Raw genomic sequence first — 21,645 nt, 5'->3', positions numbered from 1 at the left:
AAATGGTACGAAAGATTTAGAAAATACTTTACTGGTGGATTTTCAAGTCTCCAAATTACTTTATCAGTCGGTAATTAAATCAACAGAAGCTGTGAGTATAAACCAGGTCAGCTATATATACCTTTTGCATGTATACCATTAATACAGCAGGTTGTAGGCAAACAGTTATGGATGAAACTGTACAACTTTAGCACACATCAATGAGGACTCTATAAAAAGAAGGCCGGGAGGGTACAATACAGCACACCTATCCCTCCTTCCAAAATTTCACTCTCTTTATCCTTATCTGATGCAAGTCTCTGCTGAAAATAATTCACCAAAATGTAAAATGAAAAACATGCTTATAGGCAAATAACTTTCTTTCTCACCTCTCCTACCCTCTCTTCTGATCCCCAGTGCCCTTCCCTTACTCTCCACTTCCTTTTCCTTACTTATCCTTCCTCTCCCCAGCTCACCCCCCCCCCCTCCCCCCGAGAAACTATTTCTTTTTCTAATTCACTCGTCCATGATTTTCAGTTCAGAAAGTATTCCAAAGAGGATGCCATTGGTCATGCTTTTCTAATGACAACACTCTTATACAAATGTTTGTTTGAATGTATCATAATGCCCTTAATTCTACCGAGAAGGTTAGGAGATATGTGGGTGTAGGGGGGCGGGGGCAGTGGTTCAGCAAGACCCTGTAAATCCCTCACTACAATAGCATTTGATTATCTTCATCTACTCTGCCATGACAATATGTGGTGGGAATAGTATCAGTATGTATACACAGTAACAAATAACTGTTTCGCTGCTACTCAACAACTGTAAGCCGTAGGTATTGATTTTACCCCTAGCCTAGCCATATGTCGTTCCTAACACGACAGGTGTTATACAAGGACTACCTCAGAGTCCTGCAGTTGTAGCATCCTTAGTGGCATTGATTTTCACAGATGGGTGCATTTCTCACAAATGAGAAATAATTGTAAACTTTGGCATGTTCTCAAGATGAAAACAGGCCTTAAATTGAATCAGATTGTGTGTATGAACTGCTGTTATGTAGCGAAGGTGCCAGCTTTCTCCCTTTTTATTATTACCCTCTCAACGCTCGTACGGATTTTTCGTTCCGACCGAGCATCTCACGATTATGGAGAGAAGGAAAGCTAATGTCATTACCTTGCCATGGCCAATTGAATTTGTCCAAAATGAAAGGGTGAAACCATGGCAACCGTACTGAGAAAAGCTCTCGCAGCTATTGACGGTACAGAGGACTAACAAAATCCGGAGATCATGAAATCTAAGAGTATGGGGGATGTTAACCTGTAATTCACACACTAATATGTTATACACTATTTTCTGACAACATCCTGAATTTACATGAAAGGTTTAGAAAAGACAGAATACTAAATTATAACCATAGCTAAGAAGTGGGAATACAAATATATAAAAAAACAACTCTTTTGTCACCAACACTGATATCCAGAGAGAAATAAAGAAAAGACCTAGTTTCCATTTAATTGACTATACCTTCATTAGGGTATGTACAGAACTGACTGTGTGCATGTCACAAGTCCTTCTATTTATTGCTCTGTAAACAGACCAAACATTACGTCACCTGCTTCCCAAAGGTTCATTAAGATTTTTATGTGAGGCAATCAAGTTGGTATTAAGTGCTTGTGCTTTTTCCTTGTTTGGAATACAATGAAAGGGTAGAGATCAAACCTTGTTTTTTCTGTGATAATACTCAACCATCTGGCATTTCTCATTAGATGGAGCTTTGCGAGTTTATGTCTGAGAAAGGGATATATCCTGACCAAAGCTAGATGTTTGATGTCCATCAGTGTGTTGTTTACAAACGAGTTAGTACTAGCCGGAGAAAAGGGGAGGGGGAAGGGAGAGAGGGGAGGGGGATGATAGGAATTGTTGTTTGGCAGATGTAACTGAACCTGCCAATGTTGATAATTAGTAATATCAACTGTCAAAACTATGTTAAAATGTTAACCCATTTCAGGTCGATAAATTAATATTTGGTAATATCGAGTCTAACCCTCTCATAATGTGTGAAAAACATGTTCTTTCTTTTTGTTTTTAAATTTCAATGCAGAAATGAGTTTCAGGGCCTGGATGAAGTTTTCATCCTCAAAGAGGCTGGGTCTTCTTCAAAGGCAATGTACCCAAACCAGACATTAAACAGATGGAATGATAGCAGTTGGTTAAGTGGATCTTTAAAGGGAATCAATAGGGCTAGCCTGAACAAATAGACAGCGAGATGAAAGATGACCAGATGGTTAAGAGGGCATCAGCAGATCAAGTGAGGAGAAACATACAACAAAGTACAAAGAGAAGTTGCTACCTAGCAGTAAACCAGAAAGACAAGAGGCTTTGTGATTCCAATTGCCATAAAATCATCAGCATCCTGAAATATATATATATATACATTCATATACATAGCAACTGAGTTCAATTTGTTGAAAAACAAAATCTGAAGCAAAAGATCAGAAAATTACAACTCCCGGTACATATAACCTTGTTCGCATTTGATAATGCAAGATGTTAATTTGATACCGAAGGTGATTAACTTTGTAACATCGTCGCACTTATGATCTGACCGAGCAATCTTGATATCCTATTCGGGGAGGATCCTGACAACGCAACGGAGATCGAGATTGTAGTGTGGATGCTGGGGGTACGGCACCACCTAGGGTCGCTTGCCCTCTTCATTTCAGCAAAAACACAGGCAGGCCAGAGTCTAAATATCAGCTTTACTTTTACACTGTTTCATAGTATAGCTTATAATAATGGAAGCATAGTATGTAAGCATTAAGCGATCAAATTCAGCACGCTGTGCCACCCTTCTCCTTTAATTTAATTGCTTCTCTGAACTTATCATTGCTAACTGGACCAAAGTACTGATCACAAGTTTCAATGACCAGTATGTAATGTATTCAACTATCATTAATAATATAACACTATAATAATCTACTGGGACGAGCATTTGAACATGAATGGTGGTAGTAAATTACAAATAGTCAACATTAATTATGAATCCCTTAACAGGCTGTTATGTAGAATACTTGAATTCACAAGATCACACGGTCAACTCTCAAAATACGCAAAAACACTTGAGATCAAACAACTAAAATCACTAAATAAATATATCACTTGCACAACAACAGTGCTATAAGAACACATAGTCTGTGTGTGTGTGTGTACAATGCATTCATACACAGTTAGACAGATTACAGTTCAAGTCTATCCTCCAAAACGACATCTTCAATACTCTACACCTCACCGGTGTGACTTTTTAAATAAAATTATACAAAAACCCTCGAGGAGCAAAGGTAAATATCATTATATATTCCCTCTCTCAAAACATGTCACATGATTGGCTATCACTTTTTTTTCCTCTCTCAATTTTTTTTCTAGTTCATATTTATGTAATTAAATCCAATAAAATGCAATACTTGACTTTCAATAGGCTAAAAAACCAAAAAGGAGCTTGATCAAGAAAATTGAGAGTGTGTGAATATCTTTACACCTTGAACATTGTCAACTACATCAAGACTTGTCATTATCCATGACCACAAAACAACGTTGACATCGGCGTCATCTCTTCTGTGTTAATAAAGACACTGCTCCAGAATTTTAATTTCTTCCTTGTTACTCTACACCAAAGTGTTTTTTATTCATTAGAATGCATCTCACATTTTCACCTTCCAAGCGCCCAGCCTAGCAGCTCTAGCTGACACTTTCTGATGTCTCCAGGGTTACCAACTTCCTCGGGTTCGCATGTCGTACTAGCTGATTACCATACTAGAGTGCGGCCTTTTCAACTGTTCAGCTGCAAAATTTGATACATATTTCTGAAAACCAAGCCGGAGGATGCCCAAAGGCGAGCTAGTGATCTATTCTCAGCTGAGGTGCAGACTCGCACATGCTTAACTACACTTTAATTACAAGAAGTCGATCTTAAAGGGGCGATCGGGTTACCTAAAATAGCCAACTTATTAGTTTTTTTTTGGGGGGGGGGCTTTCATCTTCACAGGAACACGACGAAAAAGAAGACAGGAAAAAACAAACAGAGAAATATTCTGACCTATTTGTTCAAAATAAATAATATTACTTGCTTTAAAACAAATAAAAAAATTCAGAGAAAACAATTGCTGGATATTTTAACGTTAAGAGCCAGTACGACAAACAACAGGAAAAATTTTTGATGACCTTCTTGGTATTTAGCAATATTTACAGGATAAGAAAACCTGCAGTCATTATGTTGATCATGCTTATTTTGATCCTGCTTCATCAGCAATGCCAATGTATATTCTGGATTGTAAGGTGTTTTTTTTTCACCACATCCTGCGAATACAGAAACATAACAGATAGATGCATGAATCCATTCATTTACTGAATGGTAGTTCTTGCAATCTTCCTAAATACTGGTTGAAGTCAGTGAGAGTTACAGTATATACTGTAAAAATATGAGTTGTTACAAGTTTACGGTACATTTTACTTTCACAATGTTCCTTAGAGAGTAAGACTTTGGAAAACCCCCTACGAAAGCGTTTGACTCTTACAGCGAGTAAAACCTCACCTCACACGATACATGGTTGTACTGGTAAAACCACTAATTTATATACAAGAACTACAGTGAGTAAAAACCTTCTCTCTGTTTAAATGTGTCACACTCACATGATAAATGGTTGTAGGAGTATCGTTCGTGCAATAGTTTTGACAAGGCAACGTAACCGACCGGATTTGTTCGTCGTTGCTCCAGTGTGCATGACAGTGGAAAACTCAGACAGATGTTCAATAACTAACAAAAGACCAGTCTAAAATGTAATCAGCGAAAGTGACTATTTATCTCGCTCCTATACAGTCCATTTAGAGCAAGAGTTGGTAGCCGAAAAAGGATTGCTTCTTTTTCCTTTCGGGGAATGGATTGAAAATTTGAGAGCTCGCTGCCCTTGCTTCCAAAAGCGCTCTTGGTTTTGATGGGTGATGAAACATGCTTCCACATGGCTAGATTCCATTTCCACTTGGCTAACAATACTCTTGCTCAAGAGATGAACTTAATTCAAACTTGTTTTTTAGCCACTGGCGACATGACCTAATTTTCAGAGTTCTGCTACCATTCGTCCTCCCGATGATCAGTACCGAACACAATTGTGAGACGACCGAAGCTAAGCGAATCGCAGTAAGAATCTAGCGTAAAATACAGGTCACCGAGACAAAGTAACAAAATAACACGCAATCATTTTCAGGTAATTCTTCACCTGCAGTAGTTACCCGAGAAACGACTCAATTCTGAAAGCATACTACTCTACCATTCAAAGTGATCAGTCTAGCCTTAAACTATGCTAGAAAGTCAACTAAGTGGTCACTGATGTTCAAATCTCAACATTAGCATGTTAGATATCACCCTCAAGGCCATTTCCCTCTGTGATGTGTCTATGGACATATTAAATAGTATATGGTCAAGTTTTATGTACATAAAATTTCGCACAATAATTGCAATCAAAGTTTCGAAGAGCCTTGTACGGTATGTGTGTATTACTGTACAGTATAATACTGTAAATGGAAATTACAATTCCTTATGTTCCTGATGAAGTGATGCATAACCTCACTACAAGTTCCAGCAATCATAAAAACAAAATATCTATTGTGAAAACATCTGTCACCTGTCTTACAGCAGCTGATAAGTGTTTCAAAGTCTTGCCAAGTAATACACCTGACTACTAATGTAGGTAAATAATTAAAGTGTTCATGTCACAACTGGTACTGCATTTTAAAAGCTCCGAGAAGGTCAGTCACTCGCAGATCTTCAAAGTGTCAAAGTAGTAAAATGTTTATATCAATAAATTACACTATAAAGCCTGATATAATACTTCCATAGTTCATCTCCTGGATCCATCTTTCTCAGCCTTGGAAGTCTGCAGACCCATACCTAGAGGTTTCATGAAAACTTTAGTACAGGGTTTCCTAACTTTATCCCCCCACGAACCCCCTGTGTATGTCAGAGTTTTCCACGAACCCCAAACTTTTGGAGACACGATCTGAGTCATTATTATACTATAATACGCATAACAGTGCTTCATAAAAGATCAAGTATCACATGTATGCATGGTACGGAACTACTACTGCTACTACTACTCCTCCCCCCCCCCCCCGGAACATTTCTTCACTGTCCCTAGAGGTCTGCGGATGAGAATTACTGTAGGTCATTGGGACTTTACGGAGGACTTTGTCTAAATGTACCAGGGGGGTAGTAGTTGCTCCTAAAGTTATGGAAACATGTAATCCACTAATTTTTGGCCAAGCGGAAAGATTTGCTAGATTTCATAAGGGAGAATCTGAATGCACTTGCGGTTATTTTTTTTATAAATCTAGTGGGGGAACTGGATTACAGTTAGTTGAGAATTATAGTAATAAAGTGCAAATCCAACTGTTTATTCACTGTTTATTTTAGCATTATAACAAAACTCCCATGCTTTACATACTGTAACCATCAGAATGTGCAACATGAAGTGTTTGCTAAAAGTGAATGAAATTTGGTTCTCCGGTGACTTTGCAAAAGTAATTTTGGAGGAGTCTGTTACCCTCCGCTCTGGCAAATGAGTTGACCTTTTAGAATCCCCCCCAAATAAATCCCCAGACAATCAGAGGTAAGGAAAATATTTCACACATCTCTTGATACTAACTGGTGCAACCTGCAGGTTAATAAACTCTAACTTTATCAAGCATCTCATTCTAAAAGCTCTTGTTTCTTACTTTTGACATGTTTGGCCTTCCTTGCATGCACAATTTATAAAGAATTAGCAATTGGTCCAACCCTGGCCATTTTGCAAGTATAACTTCTATCCGAATCTGTTTGAGAGTATATATCTTAAATGAACGTCAGCATCATCTCAAATAGTCCTGACGCTTCTCTAATTGATTTAGTTTCTATTATTTTGTCTTGAGGAAGCTGGTTGCACAGCATGCATATTCATGAGTGTTTGATATCAATTAGAAAATTGACTGGAAAATTATATGCACAATCTGAAAAGAACCAATAATTGGACTGAAAATTACTTTGGGCCTACTGTACAGTTTAATAGTGACCTGAAGCACTCTACCAATTCAGCAAATTTAGCCCTTCGTTGGTGGTGATCCCTATACATAATAGTATAACCATTTCTATGCCATGGGTGCCATTCAAAAGCCACAGTACTTAAAGCTTTGGCTAGATCTAGGTATATATATCCATACTGGTAACCTCAAGATTACAAGTCCTGTGTTCTATACAAATTGAGGAATCTGGAAGGAGAGAGGGGGTATGGAGGGGTGAAGAGGTGTGGAGGGAAGAGGGGGTATGGAGGGAGTCCAGTTAGCATTATAATAATAGATATATATAGAGTACCTTGCATACTATGTAACCAGGAAGCAACACACCAACAGGGAATGAAAGTGTGGAAGCAAGGAATACCCAGCTAAATACAAACAAACAGCTAAATATCATTTGATACCTAGGACAATTCTTAGCTCGGTAACTGTCTATTAATCTCACTCTTGACATAACCTTCTTTGCTCTTTCAAAATTTGTACTTACAATATGAGATGACTGAAATCGACAACTAACCCCACAATTTGGCTTTTAAGTCTTCCCTAATGTTTAAAGTTCAAGTGTACAGATGTTTAATTTGAAAGTCAGAGGACTTCAAATGTGATGATATATATTTAATGAATCACTGCTCTTTTAAAGCGTCTTCGAACATATATTCATAAATTCATATCTCTCTATATTAATAATAATAACCATATAAAACAACCTTTAAAGCTGTACAACTTTGAATGATAGTGGTGGGTAGAGGGAAGAAGGTAAGGAACCTCATAGTAAAAATATATATATATATAGAATAATTTTTCCTCCTTCACTTTAATAACCTTACGAAAAGCAGATAATCTTTAAAGATCACTCATTTTGTGTTGAAAGACAGTTCACTTCCCAGTGTGTGAGTGTGACTGCCATGTAATTAATGATGTGCAGGACTTGTGACTGCTCAGCTGATAATATGACAGTCAACTGAAAGCAAGCCCATCATCAGCAAGAGTAATTTTAATGGCTAAACTAATCATCAGGTAGTATCATCATCGACTTTAATTGTATAATCACAGCAACAATTACATGCTTTAATTCCTGTTCTATTATTTGTCATATGATCATATCAGTAGTAAAGTTCTAAGTAAATAGTCTGGTTCAATAGTTTTCTTGTAGGTCATCCAAATATGCCAAATAGTCAGATAATAGGTTATCGTATACAGCATGCTGACATTTCAACAACTTATTTTACTGACACTGTACATATCATTATTCACAATTAGATATTTTGATTGTGTTTTTATTTTTAATAATCTTAGATGAAATGGATGGGAACAATTTGGATGACCAAATTTTCCAAGGAAATTCTTTTACAGACTTCTGGTCACCATTTTTTAGCACACATGCTAATCTTTGGAGCCAATACTGATGATGACCTTTAACTATTTCTGGCTGACTTTTTTAATCATATGCGGACTTTCCTTTTTTCCTTTCTTATGTGACCAATTGCTTTCCCATTATTTTATACTAGACATACTAGACACTGTAGAATGCGGTGCTTAGGTTGTGGGGAGACAGGTAAGTGGGGAACGAAGTAAATTTATGGTTATCTTGAGAAGATAAATTTCTCCTTCTTTTGCATTAAAGTATGCAAGGAAGGGTGGTTTAATTCAGTATTTATATTTAGCAAAGCAGGTTTAAAGGTTCTGAACTTTGTCTCTTAATAAGATATTATGGTTGCTGTGTAGCATACAGTAGTTGAACTGCCCATTTTGCATAGTAATTTGCCCATTTTACATAGTAATTTGTCCAGTTAGCATAGCAATTGCATTGTAATACCAGATAAATTTATCCCTGAGGGGATACATTTTTATGTTGGTTTGTGCAACAGCTTTGGACAACTGGTCTGACGCTCACATTGCTGCTTATTTTAAGGATGAACTTGGTAGGATCTTAGTCTTAATATGTCAGAGTATACAGCAAGAAAAAAGAGATATTCAAGAAAAAGCAACATTTCTCCAGCTGTGTCTGGTTTTCAAGATATTAAATCTCTGGAATGCTCCTTTAAGACTGAACTGACTATACTGTCAGTTCCTCAGTTAAGGCCTAAATTATGTTAATGTTTATTTATTAAATTGTTTTTTTTTAAATATTAGTAAAATCACCCCCAAAAAATGTTCTCTTAACTTGATATAAACAGCAGAACACCCTTGGATGACTTTCAACATTAATACTGACAATTTGTTTATGCATAATATTATCACCATGATGTTATTTTGTGGCCGAAGTAAAGCCTATGTTTTCCTATTGACTTACTTGTGTGGCATATGGAATGGTCATACTGTACTGTAATGGTATCTGTGTAGCCTATCCTATATGCAATCCAGTCATTCTAATGATGAGCCCCAGATGTAACAATTTATTTCTCAAACATTTTACAGAGGTAAAGTAAATACAATCTGACTTGATTTAGTGATTTTTCACATTCTACAACATATTAATTTGTGCCAAAAGGAACCCCAAGGCATTAATTGTCCTTCTATCTCTTCCCATCCCACGCAGTTCTCATCACCATGCACATATCCACTTCAATAACTTTCCATAATCCATGACATGTTAGAAACACAAGGAAGAAATTCCTAGTCTGAGAGGAATGAAGTCAACTTCATCAGGCTCTATCTAAGTTTTATCACATTTAATAGGTCAGCTGAAACATTCAATATTCAGTAATCTTCTACAACAGTCCACTATATTTCCATACATGTAGCATATTCACTACATCAGCACTGTGGCTTGAGATATTCATGGATATGTTCAACACACATACAACCATTATAGTATATATATATGACTTCACAGTATCTACAAACAGAAAATACTGTTAGAATTGTACGTAGATCTCACTAATACCTAGATAATTAGGATAGCAGACAGTAATTATAACATATGCAGGTACATACAGTATGTGTAGACAGAACTGACAATCTTTGACGAATTCAACTAAAAATTAAACTACTGCTTTTACTGAGTAACAAAGCCAGTTGAAACAATATCATATATCATATAACAAATGATAAAACTAAAACACATTCCCCTGTCCAACATTATTTCAACTCCAAACAAACATTCTCTCTCACATCTGTTGTTTATGATAGGTTTCATCTTGGGTCATGGCGAATAATACAACCTCTGAGGTAAAAAAATTACAAAAACTAAAGGAAGACTACTGCAACCTCTTTGTTCCGTTATAACACATTCCCTTTTATATTTCATTGTACTGTACATCTCAATCTTGTTCCTCCAACTCCTATTCTCCCCACCCCTTATCCCCCTCCTCCAACTCCTATTCTCCCCCTCCTCCAACTCCTATTCTCCCCCTCCTCCAACTCCTATTCTCCCCCTCTTCCAACTCCTATTCTCCCCCTCCTCCAACTCCTATTCTCCCCCTCCTCCAACTCCTATTCTCCTCCTCCTCCAACTCCTATTCTCCCCCTCCTCCAACTCCTATTCTCCCCCTCCTCCAACTCCTATTCTCCCCCTCCTCCAACTCCTATTCTCCCCCTCCTCCAACTCCTATTCTCCCCTCCCCTCCCCTTCCCCCCAATCCAATCCTTGCCTGTCTCTATTAAAAACTTTCAATACATCCCTCTAGAACACAGATTTGAACTGTGAAAGATCCACCGTGCCCTTTAATGTCAGTACATTTGCACATAGAAACACATCAAGTGGTATACAATACACTGTGTGTGTCGTTTAATATATATTGCGTTTATACTACGACATCATACAACCAGTGAATAATATAGCATAATACGGGCAGACCTGACAGCGTTTCGTGCAAATTAGTTCCAATTGATCACAGCAATTAATTCCAATGCAACTTGGAACACGAAGGCCTGAGATCCGTGATACTGTGATTTACTGCAGTGTTCATACTGCACCACCAATCGTAAAGCTTTAAAAAAAAATCAAAATTAACTTAAAATGGATTAAATGCTACTTATTTATGATGCGCATCTCATACATGTGAGTTTTGAGAGAGAGGATGACGGTGTGGAGTTTAGAATGCTTCGGAATAATGCACGAGCTCTAGAGGCAATTAGTGGCTACATTTATAAGAATGTTGAAGAATGGTCCAATGGCAATAAATTTCAACGGCAATAAATTTCAATTGATTGAGGTTTCTCACGAATGAAGAGTGAAGAGTAAATAGGTCGATGCAAGACTCTTGAAAAGATGCAACTTGTACGAAACGGGCAGGGCTGATGTGCTATGTATACAACCAAATAACATGGAGACAGAAAGATAACATAATTTCATTTCTAATATCAACCCACCTACCAATGTGTTATATGTTATCAGTTGTCACATAGTATGAAACATTTAACACAGCTAGTACACAACGTATCAAGCTGATCATCAACGCATATATTATAATTTGAAAACGAGGATATTTTATGAAGTATAGTATGTCATGATAAAAATTCCATGTACGTCAACATTATACAGGTTGTGTTCCAGTGAGCCAGTTCTCTCTGCATGTTGGAAATTATTGAAAGTAATGAAATACTTGAAGCAGGCCTGTTTCTGTTCCAGCATGTATACACTCACACCCACACGTAGACACACAGACAGACACACATACAGTGCTCCTCCTCCCCTGGGAAATTTTTGGTTATTCTCAAGGTTGAATAAGATGCACTCTATCCTACACTCTATCCCATCTAGCAGAGTGATCTCCCTGATCGAGTCTTGCTTGCAAGCAGCAACTGGACAAATAATAGATCAATTGCGCTGCATGAAATCACATCAAAGTTTGAGTCACGTTTTGTCCTCTTAATTCCTTTTTCCCTTAAGAATGTGTACGTTTCCTAACGAATCAGGGATTTCTCTGACTATTGTACACTTTATCCCGAGGAATAATTTAGTGCTCAAAGTTTTTATATCAATTTTGAAGGCTCTGAACGTTCCCTTATAAAACACCATGGTTACTTTACCTGCTTACAAAAACTTGCTATAGATCTCAATGTACTCGAATTATAAAACAGAACACCTCATTAACCTTTGGTTCATGAACCATGAATATGGGAATACATTTCCATTTAGAGAATGGGACTGTTGCTTCTAAACTTACTGACATTGTCTTTCCTTACATTGACCCTTGACCTTATTGTTGTACAAATGTTAGGCTGTATATTCTTGTACTTAGCCTCTTGTATAGCATTTTGCCCTTTTTGCATAGTATTCTGCACTGTAATGGTGACTGAATTATTCCATGCTCTCTGCATTATAGGATGACACCCATTACTACGTATGTACACTTATGTACTACTGTAGGCATATATACTGACTAACATCCCTGAAGAATCTCTCAAATTAAGTCTTAACATTGTCACTATAAAAGGATACTACAAAGAGCTGTACATTAGGTTCCTAACTATTTGTTACAACAATTTCCATTCCCATAAAAATAGTTATTACTAGTTATTACCACTGATGGTCATTTATCCAGGTCAGATATCCACCACATGTTCCATTCCCATGTTCCATAAAGAACTCCCTTTTTTAACCCTTTTTTTTCTCTTGGAAATTTGCCAAGCTTTAGGATCATAATTGATCAAATTACTGATGCTAAATTACTTATAAAAGTTCAGGCAATTTTGCCAGTCAAAAATGTAGGTCAGAAGAAGTCAAACTCAAAGTTCACAAATTTCAAGAATTAATATTAAAGGTTCTGTATTAATTTGTTGTCATAATTAACCAATTTCTAGACCCAGTTTGTTTGACCGTACGACCAGTTTCCCCTTCTTTTGTTTAGAAAAACCCTCATTTGTTGTTAATATTCGTGTTGCAAATTCCACTTAAAGATGTCAGTATTAGTATCTATAGAAATGAAAGATTTCATCCGAAAGTGGGCCTGGAAGCACTTTGAAGTGCTGTTGTTGTTTGTCTTTGAAAGCATCTAAATCAGTTGGACTTTTGTGACCAAAATAAGCAGAATCTTCTTGGAAAGAAAAGGGGATTAAATTGTTATCATCAGATTGTAAGCAGATTTCTTCAGAATTTTCCTAATTACTATATACGATATCACCTGATTGATAGAGCAACTGAGGAAAATGTGTCCTGAAGTCAAGTACCAGGACATCATACCAGATATAACTTGATAATTGCAAAGGTGCTATCCGTCTGAATGTTGATGACAGATATTAAACAGTCATTGGTGAATCCTAGATGAAAGTTAATAAGGGCTCCTCTGGAAAGCAGTGCTTCTGCACTGAGCAGGACTACCCTCATTAAAGATGACAATAAAAAAATAATTTGAAAAAAATAAAAAATTACACAGAAAAGCCAAGTGCTGCATAATTTGCAGGCTTACCAGGTTTTCAGACTTTGACCTCTGTTAAACTCAAATGAGCTTCCATCGGTATCATATTTGGGCAAACATTTGGACAATATCTGTCACTTAATGTACTTGTTGTTAATAACAAGCACTCATGGGAAAACTGTAATATAGGTTCCGGTCAAGTGTTTGGTGTCAAATTTATATCCCTGAGGCCTTTAATATTGAGAGTTCAGAGCAGTTTTAAGATATTATGCAGTATTTCTGATGAAACTTAGATACAAATAGCATCATGATCAGCATCTTAAACCTGTACCAATTAAGTATGGTGAGATCCTGGATGTATACCACAATAGTGAGAGCCAATGAAATATTGACCTGACATGGTGAAAATTTTCAGAAATTACTAATTAGGTTCATAAAAATGCAAGTCATTCTCAATTTCATATCAACAATATCAATTAAGATCTGACCAATTATGTGCTTTCCTATACACCATGTCCTTACAAAATGTCCATGCTGAAACCAAAAGCTTAATACTGGCCACTCCCTGACTAGAGAAGAGAACGAAGTCAAAAAAGGGATCGAATTCTGCTAACCTTAACATCCATCAATTGACTTGAAGCAAATGAGAAGTCTCTTGAAACTTGAAAACAAAATTTACCCAGCTACAGTAGGCCTACCCTCCACCAAAAACAATAGGGTTCTTGTACTCATTATAGAGAAGCCATAGCAACATACACCAACCACTGCAGTTCTCTATCTGGAAATATCATATTTACATAGTGTTCAAGTTTTGACACCTGGTGAACTCTGACCTACATCAAATTGTGTACAAACTTACAATACTTAAGGCTATCGTACCATGCATATATGATACGTATATATATGAACTCCTTTCATGTTCTACTTCTGGAAATATAGCACTTTTGATACATTCACATTTTGCCCTCCGCTGACCCCAAAAGACCTTTGACCTCTCCCACAATGAATAGGGTTACAGAAAATCCACATGCCAAATATAAGAACTGCACCTAGGTAGCCTTCCTTGAGATATCTTGTCTACGAGATTTTCACACTTATTTCCCTCTGTTGACCTCAAATGACCTCTGACATTCATGGAAAACACTACAGATCGTCTACTCACCAACGGCAAGCTACACACTAAGTTTGCATTTCCTGCATTATGTTCTTCATAAGATCTTGTGTGAACAATGTTTTCAGACTTTGATCCGTGCTGACTTCAATAATATTAATGAAGTCAAAGTTGTGACATTGCAAAGAACATGTACTTACTATGTAGACTAGTCTTACTATGTTGGTCTTGAGATATGGTGTTTACCAGCTTTTCACCGTGATAACACGCTGGCCACACCCATACATGAATAATAATATATTCATTGATTATAATACCATGTACCTTTCATCAACTGATATCACCATACCAAGTATAAAATAAAAAAGAGATATTGACATTATACAAAGTTTACATTAAGCCCGACCCACTCATCAATATGCAAGAGATGGGAACCACAAACAATAGGGCCAAGGGCGGCGGAAGCACTTTTAATCTGGGGGGGCACCGACATCAAAGGGCACTTTGCAGAAATTCGATTGGACTGATGTAGCCTTATATTTAGTACCCTTTGTAACTCTTATTGTATTATCTTATTTGCGAATACACATCACTCCATCAACGCCCCTCCCCCCCCCCCCTTCAAGGAAAATATGCATACTAGCACTGCAATATCCAATGTGCAAATTGGGGAACAAGGAACAAGTTTTCTATTGAAACAAAATGAGGTGAAATCATGCTAGAAACAATTTTTTCCATTCGAAATAGCTTTGAGTATGACCCACAGAAATTCATTAAAAGTCAGGGGCGTAGCCAGGATTTGCAAAGTTGTATGCACGACTATCTGAGCGGAGCGCCACCATCGGTTGGCGTGGAGCGTACAAGAAAATTTTTGGTTTTACAAACCCCTCAGATGGCCGGAAACGGCCCTTCCCGAGTGTTCATTCTGGTTCCCTGGCCTCTTGCTAACTTGAAGACACCTCAATTTTTATGTAGAAAAAGGGCACATTTTTAACCTGAGGAAAAGTGGGGGGGCACGTGCCCCCTGTGCCCCCCCGGTTCCGCCGCCCTTGAATAGGGCACATCTACATATCATGGGGCATCTACCTACCAGGCATCACATTGACACAGCGTTTTCTTCTTGAGATATTGAGCTGGCCGTCACAAACACACACGCACACCCACGCACACATATGCCAGAACAATTGCCAAAGTTACTGAGCCTTCAACATCATAACCAAAAACCATGTAGCAAAACTGTTGTACATACAGTACATCCAGACTGTAATGTTTGCAGTTACAAGCAACAAATCTATACCCAATTATTTAAATTTAGTTAGAATTAGTTTTAAATTACACATTGTGCAGTGATGTCAAAGGCCAGTGACAATTATGTCTGCCCTCTTCAGTTTTCTTAAGTGTATTGAACAAAAATGAGAGTGCATTATTCTTTATCCCATATTTCCACAGGCCCCCTAACTGAGACATAGGCCACATGGCTGTAACCTCTAAACCCATCCACCTCTTGTCAGACCTACGAAACTCAAGCTTGCCTTATAAACAAACAATTTGAAGTTTGAGCCTGTTTGCTAAGCAGCAGATGCAACCAGATTGCTTTTGCGACAGTTTCATAGCACATAGCATACTATTCGTATTCGAATCTAGCCACAAAGTGTTACTTTGTCCTTTAGGTATTAAAGGTTAATTATTGTACAAGCTGCATGGTGAAAGCTTTTTCCAGATAACATATTTCATAACAAAGGATACCAAAATAACTCTAGAATCTTTAACTTTCCTTTATGCCTATCCCTTTGTGAATACAAAATTTTCATTTTGGGATTTTTTTTCTCTTAATTCCCCACCAGAAGGGGACATTAATCATAACAGCTAGAACTTCAATACAAGAACATATCTTGAAAGTCAATAAATATTTGAGAGAAAAATTAAAATTCCTGAATAGCGGCAGAAATACCATTATATCTTTGCAAAATGTATGACGTTGGTGATGCTTCATGAGAATTATCAGTTATGTTTCACTTATATAATATTTCCTTTTATATTTTATAATATTTCAAGCATTTGTAACTTTAAAGACAATTTTATTCACTTTCCTACTGTGCAGTCACAACTTTTTACTGATCAGCATGCTCTCAACAGTTTATGCTTTCAACTTACATTAGATCATTTTGGTGAGAGCTTACATTGTTTTTTCTCTAATTTTGTAATAATTTTTACTGAAGAAATTTAGAGAATGTCATATGATTAATATTACAGGGAATAAACTACTCCCTATGTCCTATAGCTCCTGTATGTAAGTAATTACATCACACACACACACTAACACAAGACAGTTAAACCATTGCCAATATCACAGAGTATAACTTACACGCTGAAGTTCAACAGAAAAATCAACAGTCAAGCCCAAAGTACTTACTTTACAAGAATCCTCAATTTGTCAACATTTCCTCCAATTTTTTCGACTTTTGAACCTAACAGCGGCAAAATTTTCGAGCACCTACAAACAAACTGAATCTTGTAGCTGACGTCGTCGATCCTTTCCACTTAAACAACAGGCTATTCTGTTCACTTCACGATAATCACCACAAAACTCGCTACCGAAAACAGTTTCACGCACGGCAATAGCCAAATTTGAAATCGAATGTCAAAATTACTGGCAACTTGGTCGATGCTGAGTGCTATAGTTACAAGGCTCTCTCTCTGTCCGTCTCTCTGTGACTGTATTGCGCCAGTCTTTGATGTAATCACTGCTTGGCTCATTCAATCTGTGACGCGGCTGACAAAACAAAACAAAAGACTACGTATAGGTATGTTTTCACTCAGAATCAAAATGCAATCTCTCTCTCTCTCCGCTTGCTCAGAGCCGGTGATCAATATTAGAATTAATTAAAAGCTCAATCTAGGGGAAAAAAGGGTTCCTTGTGAATTACATACAGATTGGAAAGCTGGGAGAACAAATCTTTTGCTTTTCAATGACCAGGGCAAAGAGGATTAAAGGCATGTAGGGCTCAGGGAGAAGGAAAAAAAATCAATTCTGGTATGCAAATAAAAGGCATGAGATGAAAGCAACTGAGGAAATTAATGAGATTTTGGGGGCAAATGTTTCTCGGCTAGAAAACAATTATCGAGAAAGTACTGAGGACGCAGATAATGATGAAACTGTTTCGAGATTAACATTTGAATTGATGTCTGATAGAGAAGTAGTGAAGTATATATACTGTATGCATATCAAGAGGACTACATAAATAGAACACTTAATTTAACAATGGAGAAGAAGGCTGCATGGTGTATTATAGTGACAACAAAATTAAAAACTGAAACCGGAATGTACAGAGAAACTCATCACGTGGAAACTTCTTGTTTGGTTTCAATCAGTGAACTGTTAATTGATCATATAACTCAGAAATCCCTAAATGTTATATTTGGCTTGGATAAATTGGAAAGAAAAAAAAAACTCTGGATATATGAAAATAAAACTGAACAGTGAATGTAAAAAAAAAATGGTGCAAGTGAGGGCAGTCATTCAAAATTAATCTTCAGGGACAATGATGTGCTACAATATCATTAACTACCACAAATAGGTACAGTAGCAGGAGAGAGAGCCACAGGCAGCAGGGAGGGGTTAAGAGTAGAAAGGCGGGAGGGTTAGGAGGGGATAAAGGTAGAGGTACAATATCAAGGAAACCATAAGTCCATGGAAATCTTACTATCATGTTAAAGAACTGAGAATGTGATGTCAGTTGAAATTTTTTCAAAAAATACAAAATATTTGCTGTAATATGACAGGACTCTTCCTTTAAAACTTATCTATTTATGACAACTAAATTTCAATCCATAAGAGCATATCCCATATTCAAGATCTAGACTATTGGAGTTAGTTCAATTGCTTACAAGGTTTCCAAATGAACCATTCTTCAACCTCTTCACTTATTGTTACTGGGGGGGTGGGGGAGGGGGAAGGGGAGGACTCTGTTTATGAATTAAATATGAAATTCTTGCAAGTTACCAGTTATAGCGAATATTGCATGAATATACGATTGGGGCAAAGATTGAAAATATCACACAAAAAAAGGATTTCGTATAGGATCAAATTTGAAAGTGTGAATCACATAAGAAATTTGTATAAACATGATATTAATACAGAACTGTAATGCAGTAACAGTAGGACCACATTATAAGTGGTCATACCAATGTAAATTATGTAAGGACATGTGAAATATTGTAATTAACAGAAATTCTTTTACTATCATAATTCGGCAAATCCACTGATAACATTTCTTCCTGCTGAATCTTTTCAACTTGGATGATTTACTTGGAGTGAGACAACCTCGTCCTAAGATGAAAATCCACAAACGTCCATTTCCACAAACTTGAAGTTACCAAACTTATTTTTTTTTTTTTTTTTTTTTATTGTTTTGTTGTTTTTACCCCACTATTCATCCATGCATGCCTAGTACTTACAAACTGTGGCATGGATGGATCTAAGATATGGCCTGCTGTACAAGTAACCTTTTTTTCTTTAATTGTTAAACAGTATTTTATGTTATGGTGCTCTGTTTGCATAGGAAAAACAGCTGTTTGTAAACCAAACTCTGTGGCTGAAAACTGCAAGATCCATCTCCTTCTGAGGTGCTTAAACATCAAAACCATCTCCATCCATTCTGCTATCCACTGATGGGCTGATGGGAAAGTGGGGGGGGGTCTTGTCGTACTTTTATACTACCATAGTCTGTGAATTTCTCTGCAAATCTATTTATTCTTTATCAATTTCCTCCCACCTTAAAAGTTTCCAACAGTAATCAATTCGGTATACAACCATGCATTACTATATTACTTTACCATCCAGGTTAATCATACTTGCATTTAATTACCCTGCATGTACGGCCCCAATATCAGAGTCTTGCAAAATAAAATTGTTCCGACCCACTAAATTAAACAAATTAATTGACACAATTAAACTTTTATTGCGATTAATTACACTGCATACAAGTATAGAATTTCTTGTAATGTGGATATTATCGTTTACATCAAGTTCGATTAACAAAATGTCGGTATCCATAGCAACGGAGCAGTACTTTAGCTGCAAAACTATTCATTAATTTGTAAATTACTGATTAATTTCTAGAATAGAAGGTAAAGCTAGTTTTTGCACATGTCACTTAGTGAAAAATGTGTCTCCTGTGGATGATCTCAAATTACTGTATATATATCATTATAGTGAGTATCATAACTAACAGTACTTCTGACTTTTTGTGTTCTTTTGTGATTGAAAAGGAAGGTGTAAAATATACATCTCCCACAATCCCATATCCACTGCCACCCCCCCTCCCCTACCTACTCCCCCTGGATCCACCTCTGCTGATGTATACACCTCTCATAAACTGTTTAGGAGATGAATCTCATTTCAACTTTGTACTTGCCTCAGTTCAAACATGTAAAACCTGGCTTATCGAGACACTATCAGGGCCGAAGTTTGTCCGAATATGAAAAATTCTTGGCTGATCAAATGTGTGTTTGATGATTGTAATATTTTTCATATGTAAATCTACATTATTATTATTATCTACATTATTATTCTTATTATTATATCTGGCCTTGGCCTATGGCGCCAGCTCATGGAGATGATAAATGACCAAACGTAACAGAATTAGGTATTCAAAGTCCTGTAAGTTTGAGTAGTTTATGTTACTGCGATGACGAAACAGGCTGGAAACTGTACATTTATGTATCTGCGGGATATCTGACCTTGGCCTACAGCGTCAGCTCATGGAGAAGATAAAATGACCAAACGTAACAGAATTAGGTATTCAAAGTCCTGTACTTGAGTAGTTTATGTTACTGCAATGACGAAACAGGCTGGATACTGTACATTTATGTATCTGAGGGATATCTGGCCTTGGCCTACAGCGTCAGCTCATGGAGAAGATAAAATGACCAAACGTAACAGAATTAGGTATTCAAAATCTTGTACTCGAGGAGTTTATGTTACTGCGATGACGAAACAGATTCTTGTAGTTAGATGACATACTGAAGGATATGGTGACGACACAAAGTGTGGTATTTAAACAATTATGAGAGTTTGGAAATTGGCTTCAGAATTCATCTAGGATCAGCCTGAAAGATGTTCCGGATTTCTGTACTGCGATCCAGTGTCAAATATCTTTACGTAATACCCTCTTACAAGCGTCATGGATCAGTGATGGTTCCAGGATTGCTTATAACGGTATCAGGAGAAGGAGGTCCAACAGAGAGACCGGAGGGGGGAGAGGAATTGGAGGATTTCACCACTGTGAGGATAACTGACAGGACAGTAGTTTTGGCAGGTAATGAATCTACAGAGGCGAATATTGGGTGAGTCTACCAGGCCGAGGGATGGAATGTGCCCGTCCCTCTGAGATTCAAACGGTTGCGTAACTTCTAGCAAAGTTGAGGAGGACAGATAGACAACTGCGAAAGTGGCTTCATTATCAAGTGACAGTGCATGTGCCTGTTTTACTGATGGAAATTTTTAGCCAATGTCACATTCATGACTAATGTTCAATTAGACCCTCCGAGGGTGGTGGAGGTTATCGGTGGGGATGAGGAGGGAAATGTCTTCATGCATCAATATATATGTTTCTTTTTGTAAGAATAAGAATTTGCTGCAAAGACCACAAAGTATGAAAACTTGATATAGTCGAAGTGTTTTAGTAAGCATGGCATCGTCCACTATAAACAACCACTGGGAAATTTTCTGGCACTTGTCCCCACAACTGTGACCTGGACATATATATCTATATCTATATATATATATATATATATATATATATATATATATATATACTGTATATATATATATATATATTAGGGTTGGGCGATATATCGAAAATTATTATTATCGCGATAATTTTTTTTCAAGACGATATTTTTTGAGGATTGAACAAATGACGATAATTTCTTGTGAAAGAAATTTGAAATAGATGTAGAAAAAAAATTCTCCGTTTTATGTGTAAATGTTATTCTAGCATTCCATGGTTAAGAAAGTTGAAAAGAAATATTTTATCAACTTCATTTACTGACTTTTGAACTTCGTAAAAACCCGTTCTTTACAACATTTCCTATATAGAGAACAAAACTCTGAAAATCAGTAGAGAAATTACCAATTGTGTACGAAAAGTA

General features: G+C 36.9%; 1 protein-coding gene across 2 annotated transcripts in view; it reads right to left on the bottom strand.

The window, feature by feature from the left end:
• LOC139966596 (poly(rC)-binding protein 3-like) overlaps positions 1-21,645 on the bottom strand; it is a 188,434-nt gene that overhangs the window by 128,947 nt on the left and 37,842 nt on the right. The window contains exon 2 of one of the 2 annotated variants that reach the window (XM_071969790.1): positions 16,904-17,263. The exons of the other annotated variant lie outside the window; for it this stretch is intronic. The gene's annotated coding sequence lies outside the window, so the exon portion shown is untranslated. The remainder of the gene's footprint in view (positions 1-16,903; positions 17,264-21,645) is intronic. 2 annotated transcript variants of the gene reach the window in all.

The sequence above is a fragment of the Apostichopus japonicus genome, chromosome 4, assembly GCF_037975245.1.
Source record: "Apostichopus japonicus isolate 1M-3 chromosome 4, ASM3797524v1, whole genome shotgun sequence".
Classification (NCBI taxonomy): Eukaryota; Metazoa; Echinodermata; class Holothuroidea; order Aspidochirotida; family Stichopodidae; genus Apostichopus; species Apostichopus japonicus.
This window is presented reverse-complemented; position numbering and strand designations above follow the sequence as displayed.